Below are 9,980 nucleotides of genomic sequence, written 5' to 3' on the forward strand. Positions count from 1 at the left end.
GTGCAGCACACCAACATGGCACAAGTATACATATGTAACAAACCTGCACGTTATACACATGTACCCTAGAACTTAAAGTATAATAATAAAAAATAAATAAATAAGAAGAAAAAAAAAGAAATAGAGGAAATGAGAAATGTAAAATTCATTTCAGGGAAGTAGGTAGTTTCAAAGTCACCAGCCTAACAACTCCTGGTAAATGGGTAGGTGAAACTATTTTCTTTCAGGTAGATCTGGTCTTTGATATTAGCCCTATTGATTCATTAAAACTATGACAAGTATAATACAAACAGTAATACTAACAGGCCAGGCGAGGTGGCTTACACCTGTAATCCCAGCACTTTGGGAGGCTGAGGTGGACTGATCACTTGAGGCCAGGAGCTCGAGACCAGCCTGGCCAACATAGGAAAACTCCATCTCTACTAAAAATATAAACAATAGTCAGGTGTGGTAACATGTGCCTGTAGTCCCAGCTTCTCAATTTGGGAGGCTGAGGCACAAGAATCGCTTAAACCAGGAGGCAGATATTGCAGCGAGCCGAGATCGCACCACTGTACACCAGCCTGGGTGACAGAGAGAGACTCTGTCTCAAAAACAAATAAACAAAGACGGGTGACACAGGAAAAACAGAGAGCAGACATATAACCACATTAGTGGGCATTCCTTACTGTTGTAACTGACTCCCAGTGTTCCTGTCCCATTGTTGAGTATTCTAGGCCCTAGAAATAGACAATCACTTAAATTACTGAGGAGTTAAGAAGCTGAGGAGTGTTTTGAACTCCTTATGCATGCTTTCTCTTTAAATCCATCAGATAAATCTGACTTTGATTTGCCTTCCCAGGAGCAAGGTCACAGGGCTGTGATTGCTTATATGTATCTTCCCTCTGTCTGCATAAATCTTAGATGCATATTAGTTGGGTAGAATATTTCACTTAAGATCTACTTTTTTGATTTTACAGAATAAACAGAATGCATTGCTGAAAAATGACATCTTATTGAGATTTCATTTTCAAGTTTCTGTAATGTTAAGATTTTGTGACTGAGTTATATCTAGATGTGGGTGTTGATAGCTCTGTTCATTTGTTCATTTATTCCACAAACACTAATTGAATACTGCTATGCCAATTGTAGGGATTATTGATATTAAGATATAGCTTTTGTGTTCAAGGAGTTCTCAGACTGTGATCAAGACAAATATGTAAACGATTCACGCAAAAACACAGAAATTTGTTTCCTAAGAGACTATGCAAATGCAAACACCATGGGTAAACCTGATATGTTTGAGAGATTTCAATGAAATCTTCAAAGAGTAGCATACATTTGCTATCAGACTCCAAGACAAGGGGATCTGTGGTATGTTAGTCTGTTTTCACACTGCTATAAAGATACTATCTGAGACTGGGTAATTTATGAAGAAAAGAAGTTTAATCGATTCACAGTTCTGCATGGCTGGGGGAGGCCTCAGGAAACTTACAATCATGGGAAAGGTGAAGGAGGAGCAAAGCATGTCTTACATGGCGGTAGGAGAGAGAGAGAGAGAGCAAAGGAGGAAGTGCCACTTTTAAAACCATCTGATCTCCTGAGAACTCACTCACTGTCACAAAAACAGCATGGGGGAAACTACCCTCACAATCCAATCACCTCCCACCAGGTCCCTCCCTCAACACATAGGGATTACAATCTAGATTATAATTCAAGATGAGATTTGAACTGGGACACAGAGCCAAACCATATTAGGTGGGAAGAATAAGAGGGTACTCAAGAAAGAGAGGACATTTGTGCACATAATATACTGCATTGCAAGTGAAAATAATTCTGCAAGCTCTGAGTGTTTGTAGAGTTATGGTAGCCTGTCTATGGCAGTGCAAGATTGGTGCCTACCCACTCCATGGGCTCCAGATGCATAAGATAGTCCTACTCAGAGATGTGTACCACTCACCTGCACCACTGTACATGACAGTCTTATTCGGAGAAGAGGATTTCAGAAAGAAAGTTAGGAGCCTGATGAAGAAAGGCTACCACTTCACTTCCTCAATATCTACAACACTATTACCTTCCAACACTCCTCTGAACTCTGACTGCACTTACTAACCTATATGTAGACTCCACTTCCTTCTCTATTACTATATTATCGATAATCTTCAGTGTCTTCTCCTTGATTCACTGCTGTTTTACTCTCTGCCTTCTCCTAGGATAATCCCTTCTACTCTTTGGTTATAACTGTTACCAGCAGACATGCCAACCCTATGGCCAATACTCTTAATGTACCGGAGTTGTATATTCATGATGCTAACCAAGTGAACATAACTAATTAGTTACAAATAATCCCTAATATTTAATAAATATGACAAAGTATCATGTACTGTGCAACAATATCATATATAGACTATTTAATTCTTCTGGCAATCTTATTAGAACATTATTCATTCGATTATAGAGTTGAGAAAAATTTAAGAAATGAAGTAAATTCTCCTAGGTCACACAGCTAGAGAGTGACTAGGTCGGGATCCAAATCTACAACTGGTGGACATCAAAAGTGGGTTGTTATAAAAGTGAGTTTGGCTTCCTAGACTTTTTTGCTTCCTCTCTCTATGTGATGGCTTTGCACACTCCTGTATCTCCTTATACTTTTCACTATGAGTTAAAGCAGCATGACAACCTCACCAGATGGACTGCCCAATCTTAGACTTCCCAGCCTCCAAAAAAGAGCCAAGCAAATTTTTGGTCTTTATAAATTACCCAGTCTCAGGTACTCTGTCATAGCAACACAAAATGGACTAAGACATCTAGCATCCTCCAAAACTCATGTCTCACTATTTTTTTGTTTGTCTATTTGTTGCATGTGTATGGGTGTGTTCTTCTGTATCTGTGTGTGATTATAAATTCATATATTTAACATATGATTTGTCTCTACTTACTGCTGTTATCATTCCTATTGGTAGTTAATTTGTCCAAATATTGTCCAGTAAGGTTCTTACAAAATAGGCTCCCACATCCTTTTCACAATCTCTGATGACTTTCTTTTATCGAGTAAAAGAGTGTATCCCAAACTCCACAACTCATATATTTCTTGCCTCAGACTTGCAATCAGTCATTTCTCTAAGAAGCCCATGTGAAATGGGCACTGGGAATGTGAAGTTTACTGCTTCTCTGCAGGCCTGAAAGTACTTTTCAGTGAACACCTTATATTTGTGACTTCAAATTTGAATTCGAAAATGTGTGTATGCAAATATACCCACATATTTCCACTTAGAATTCTGAATTACAACTGTAAGAGTTACCTATGAGAGAAAACATATCATGTTTTCCTGCAGATACCTCCACCTAGAATTGAGAACTATGGCATGTTTATTTAACCTCTTTTATCGTATAACAGTAGATCTTTATTTCCTCACCATATGATTTTTGATTTTTAATATGGCAGAGATGATATGACTGTGTTATTATGTAAAACATCAAAATAAGATACCAGCACTACAACCAGCAATGATTACTGAAAACAGTTTACAATTTTTGTGATTCTTTCTGTATAATTTTATTATTGTATATTATAATAATAATATATAATATATTATTATATATAATATAATATAATAATATAATGTATAATAGTTTTATTATCTGTATAATATAGTTCTCAGTTACTATAATCTATCTCTTATAAATCTCACTTACTTTCAATTTTGTAGGTAAATGTATATTTAATGTTTACAACCATTTTTTAATGTTGATGTCTCTATGGTCATATTGGTTGTCTGAAGCTTGTTTTCTAATTGATTTCTAAGGAATCTGTTCATTTTTTCCTCTATTTTGGTCTTGAACTCTCTCCTTAAAGTGAGTGTAAACTCTGGCCCTGCCCTGTTGGGACTCCGGGGATTTGAGCCTGGGTGTTTACAGTGTGTCTTGTGTCTTTCTTGGGGTACTTCTTTATCTTCATGGATGACCCAATGCCTCAGTGTCCTATGTGTGATCAGGTGTCCCTCTCACAGGAAACTTGATTACACTGGCAGATGTCCTTGTGCTCTTGTCTGACCTGGGTCCAGTTTATTTCTACCAAGATAGCCACTCGCTAGGAGAGCCCTGACCAGGAGGAGAGTTAAGCACAAGTGTGTCAGATGACAAACAGGAGAGGCAGCATGGCAAAACACATGAAATAATAGAAGCAATTCTATTACTTACAGGTTACAGAGCCAAGAAGTGTCACACCTCGTAGGGCCAACAGCAGGAAGGGGGAAGCTGCCATGTGAGACATGCACACTCAACCCATGGGAAGAAAGGGAGAGAGAAAGACAGAGCGAGGGACCTATGGGCCAAAGGCTGTATTAGGATCTAAGGCATTCCCCAAGCAGGTTTCCCATGAGGAGTTCTAATTGGTGGATTCATCGCAAGCGTGCATGTGTTCTGTGGAGTTGCACAGTGACTGAGAGGTGGTCTGTGTGGCACATCTGCACAGTCCATGTAGGGGGTGGAGGTCAGCAGGGCAGATCAAGTGGGTTGTATCTAGCTCTCCCATAGGCAGGTGGTCACCAGGAGGTGGTTATATAAGGCCAATATCTGGATTAACCACACTGAAGAACTGGGAGGAGGCAGAGAACTGGAAATCGTCAAGGGTGACTGAGCCCTGCATCTGGTAAGACAAAGTCTAACTTACATTTAAAATGAATATCAAAGGAACATGAAATTATAAGAATTTACTGCAGAAGGACTATAGGAACAATATTGTTTGAGTTCTTTCATGTGATGTCAATTTATCTATGGTCTTTATACGGAGAAGTCAATTTGCCTGGATATCAGATCCTTCATTCACATTTTCTTTTTATGGCTAGATTGTAATTAATATTCTATGTTCTTCTGGCATGAACTGATGCTGAAAGTCTGATGACAATCTGATCTTCTTTGTTTTATAAATGACTAAAACATCAACAGGTGTTTTGATTTTATTTTTCTTTGATGACCAATGGTTTTTACCAGTACAATCATTTTACTGAATATGTGTCAGTGTTGTTAATTCCAGGTATGCTGTATGCCTCTTTAATCTGTCGTTTGGAAACTTTTTAATCTGTAGTTTGGAAACTTTTTCCTTTCTCAAAAGTTTCTAGAATTGTGATCTTATAGTTGTTCTGCTTCCTAGTTTTGGTTTTCTTTTTCCAGGGACTTTCATTATACGTATGTTGAATTCCTGATTGATTAGTCTGTATAGGTGTCATTTTTTCTCCAATCTTTTTAATCATTCTCATTCGTTTTGCTTTTAAATATTTTTTCTCTTTACTTTTATATAATTTTAAGGCATTATTTGTTGAATTGGTTCACCATTACATGCTTTCTTGTTTATGTTCATTTCTGAAAAAAACATTTTATTTTAATTCTTTCTGGAGTTTTAGTGCCTCATTTCTGAGATTTTTTCTAATTCTGATTTGTGCTATTGCTTCATAACTTGTATCATTTTCTTCATAACTTTTAGTTTTTAGTTTGGATTTTTGTTGTTGTTGTTTGTTGTTAGAAATATTTGAAAATAGCTTTTCTCTTTTTGTGGGCCTGCCTTTCTAGAAGACTGTTGTCTGCAGAAGTGCTATCCTGATATCTAATCTCTCTCTTTTTTTGTTTAAAGATAACATTGCATGGGATTGATGTTAATTGTTTTATATTGCTAATTTTTACAAAAATTTATTTTCCTTCATTTTTAGGAGGTAAATTTAATTTAGAATAGCTTTATTAACTTCTTGGGTTGTTTTGTTTGTTTGTTTGTTTGCTTGTTTTTGAGATGGAGTCTTGCTCTGTCACCCAGGCTGAAGTGCAGTTGCATAATCTTGGCTCACTGCAACCTCCACCTCCTGGGTTAAAGTGATTCTCCTGCCTCAGCCTCCCAAGTAGCTGGGACTACAGGAGAGTGCCACGATGCCCAGATAATTATTTTGTATTTTTAGCAGAGATGGGGTTTCACGATGTTGGCCAGGCTGGTCTCAAACTTCTGACTTCAGGTGATCCGCCCATCTCGGCCTCCCAAAGTGTTGGGATTATAGGCATGAGCCACTGCACCCAGCCAAGAATAGCTTTACTAACTTCTAAGGAACTTCCAGGATAGCTCTTGAACTCTCTTCTGTGGTCCTTGTGAAATGCTTAAAGTTATGATACTTTGCTTTCTGAAATTTCCTTCATCCCTTTACCTTCCCTACTCATTCACCTATACTCACTGTATCGTTTTACTGGAATATTATTTTTCCTTTATTCCTATTGTCCTTGTCTTGCTACATTTCAATTTTATTTCCAGCAATTTCTTCTCAATGGGGGATTCTTTTCCTGGGAGGGAGGTTTGGCTGGTTCACTATGAGGGGTTCCCAGGGCCCTATTGGCCCAGTCTGCTCAAGACATTTCAGATCTTTTGAATTCACCCACCACTGGAGTGTGTACTCCTCCCCACTACAGCAGCGGTTCTCAGACTGGGTTGCAGAGAGCTTTCATGAGCATCTTTTGGTTATTTTTGAATTATTAGGTTGTAAAGGCATTGCATTTTATCCCTCAGCATCTCTTGCATACATACGGAAAACATATAGATTTTACGGCTGTTTATAGTTTCATCGGCACCCATTTGTATTTTGGAGTTTGTGGGAAATACAAATTACAAAATTAAAAGTGGCTGAGCCAACAGACACATGAAAAAACGCTCATCATCACTGGCCATCAAAGAAATGCAAATCAAAACCACAATGAGATACCATCTTACACCAGTTAGAATGGCGATCATTAAAAAGTCAGGAAACAACAGGTGCTGGAGAGGATGTGGAGAAATAGGAATGCTTTTACACTGTTGGTGGTACTGTAAACTAGTTCAACCATTGTGGAAGACAGTGTGGCGATTCCTCAAGGATCTAGAACTAGAAATACCATTTGACCCAGCCATCCCATTACTGGGTATATACCCAAAGGATTATAAATCATGTTGCTATAAAGATACATGCACATGTATGTTTATTGCAGCACTATTCACAATAGCAAAGACTTGGAATCAACCCAAATGTCCATCAGTGACAGACTGGATTAAGACAATGTGGCACATATACACCATGGAATACTATGGAGCCATAAAAAAGGATGAGTTTGTGTCCTTTGTAGGGACATGGATGAAGCTGGAAACCATCATTCTCAGCAAACTATCACAAGAACAGAAAACCAAACACCACATGTTCTCACTCATAGGTGAGAATTGAGCAATGAGAACACTTGGACACAGGAAGGGGAACATCACACACCAGGGCCTGTCATGGGATTGGGGCAGTGGGGAGCGATAGCATTAGGAGATATACCTAATGTAAATCATGAGTTAATGGGTGCAGCACACCAACATGGCACATGGATACATATGTAACAAACCTGCACGTTGTGCGCATGTACCCTAGAACTTCAAGAACAATAAAAAATTTAAAAATATATAAAATAAAATAAAATAAAATAAAAGTGGCTGAGATAGCAATTGATGGAACTCAGTTGTATCAGAAAACCATTAATAGTGCCTCCCCATAAGACCACATTGGACCTAAAGCCTCCAAATTCATGAGGCCAATTTTAAATTACGTATTTTATTTTGATTTTAAAATCAAAATTTTATTTTCAGATCACATTGGGACCAAAGTTAAAATAGATTCCTCAGCAACTATTTTTAGATTATTATACATCCTACATTTAATAGTTTCACCAAATGAGAGAAAGTTGATTCCTTTTTCAGGATTTTCTCCATAAAAATCTACAAAAGTCACGACCATTCACTGCTCTGCATGTCAGTGTATGTTTTGACTGCATTTACTGAATCATTAATTATTGCACTCTCAACACAAATAATTGCTTTCTATGTTATAACTTTAGGTCAGATTCCTCCCCCCACCACCCGCTTATTTTTTTTCATGAGCGGCACTCTTTCCCAAATTTATAGCTTGCTAATACTGGGGTAGGAAGGTTGCAATGTAATTGATTCCTACATTTACATTTATACTAGCCATATCCCATCTCAAAAATGCATTATTTTGGTCTTATTTCAAAAAGTTTAGGAGTACTGGAAATTTCTGATGAAACTCAGCTATACCATACTCTTGTTTATGAACACCTGAGAAGAATTATTAAATTGGATTTTAATTTGAGTCCCTTTCAACTATGTATGTATATGAGTATTTTTATTATTATACTGAAACCATGGGATACACAAATCTAGCTATTATAGGCATCTAATGTGGGTGAAGACATGACAACTATGCAGAAATCATACCCCACTCATTCCTCTCTGCTGTGTCCACAGTACTTAGTGCTAGTTAATGTTTTCCCACTGAATCTGTATATAACCGCAGACTCTTTCTTAACACCACCCTCTAGGCAGTTAGCATAAATCAGTTAGCCCAGGAATTCCAATCTATTTTGAGACAGAAAAGAATATAATCTCAGAGGCATATTCTTAGGCTGGCTGTAGCTGGTGGGTGAGGCGTGCCCTGTGGAAGCCTTTTTCAACAGCAGGCCTCGGTGCTCTGGCACCTGCAGGCTTGTTAAGCAGCGGGGCCTGATATCTTCACCCATTACTCTGAGAAAGCACTTGAATGACAGGCACCGAGCCAGTGTTTACCCTGTGGGGCTCATGACACACACAATGTCTGTCAACACTTCCTATCACTCTCCTGCTTATGCAGACTTTTTTTTTTTTTTTTTTCCTGATGTATTCATCACCAGACTGCAGACACCTAGTTAATCCATTTAGAACCTATCACCTCTGTTCATCGGCTCATAAACCTATTACCTTGGAGGCGCAGTTCTGAGGGACACAGGTGCCAGACCAGTGCACAAAACCCAATTGAGTTATGTAGCAGGCAGTGAGGGGCTTCTAATCACCATGCTGACTGCATGGGGAATTGCCCGTGTTATGTGGTAGCAGCCACTTTATTAAATATCGATTTAAATCACGGCCTTTAATCAAATCGGATAGAAGACCTTTTTCACCTTCGCCCTTCTTCGGCTCCTCCTCGCCCTCCTCCTTTTCCAATCAGCCTGCCTGGTGACATCCGGGCTGAGGGATGAATAGTTAGCAAGGAGTTCACCAGCAAACCCTTTTCAACAGTAATGAGGCATTTGTGATAATCGAGTGATGAAATGTAAATGGGCAGTAATGAGCACAATTACATCCACTAGGGAACCATCAACGTGGCTTCTTTCCTCACAGATAGATGAGCTCTTTCCCTGTCATTGCCCACTGCTGACTTCACTGGGAGGCAGGGTGCCCAGCGAGCGCAGGGTGGGGGCGCGCCCTGGGGTGGGTGGGCAGGCTGAGAACTGGCGGAGAGCAGGGCCCTGGCAGCGGGCGGGGCGGAGAGAACCCCCACCCGCACGGCAAGGCCTTGAGCACCCGGGCCTTGCGGTTCCTCTGCCGGCTGCATCCTCCTCCGCCTCTCCTCCTCCTTCCCTCCGAGGACGCTGGGGCTCTATTTGCAGCGCGGCTGGAAAGCCGCCTCCGTGTGCTAATGAGCGCAAGGTGGGAGCCGCGGCCTGTTGGTTACACTGAAAAACTGTGCGGGGTGACCGGGGCCGGCTGCATGTGAGCAGAGACTGAAGCCAAGAAATGGGAGCCCTGCCAGGAAGCACGAGTGCCACCGCTGCTTGTGTCGTCTTTGTAGTCAGGAGACCAAGAGCGGAGAAAGACGCCGGCATTTCCAGGAAAGCGGGCAGCTCCGCGCATCTGCGACCGCTCCACCCAGACTCTGGCTCGGCCTGGCGGGATGGACAGGCCCGGGATGGTCTACCCATTGCAGACCAAATCTCAGAGTGTGGGAAATGTTTTGCGGTTTTAAAATTTTTTAAATAACTTCAGAAAAACATAGGGTGCCCTTGACATAAGAAATATGCTAAGAAGGTGTTTTACGAACGTAGTAAATGAATTACTGGTTCACCCCTGTGATTTTACTGTGCATTTATAGTCCTATTACAAATGATACATATATTCCTTATGAATA

The sequence above is a fragment of the Colobus angolensis genome, unplaced genomic scaffold (genome assembly GCF_000951035.1).
Source record: "Colobus angolensis palliatus isolate OR3802 unplaced genomic scaffold, Cang.pa_1.0 Scaffold6, whole genome shotgun sequence".
In the NCBI taxonomy this organism is placed as follows: Eukaryota; Metazoa; Chordata; class Mammalia; order Primates; family Cercopithecidae; genus Colobus; species Colobus angolensis.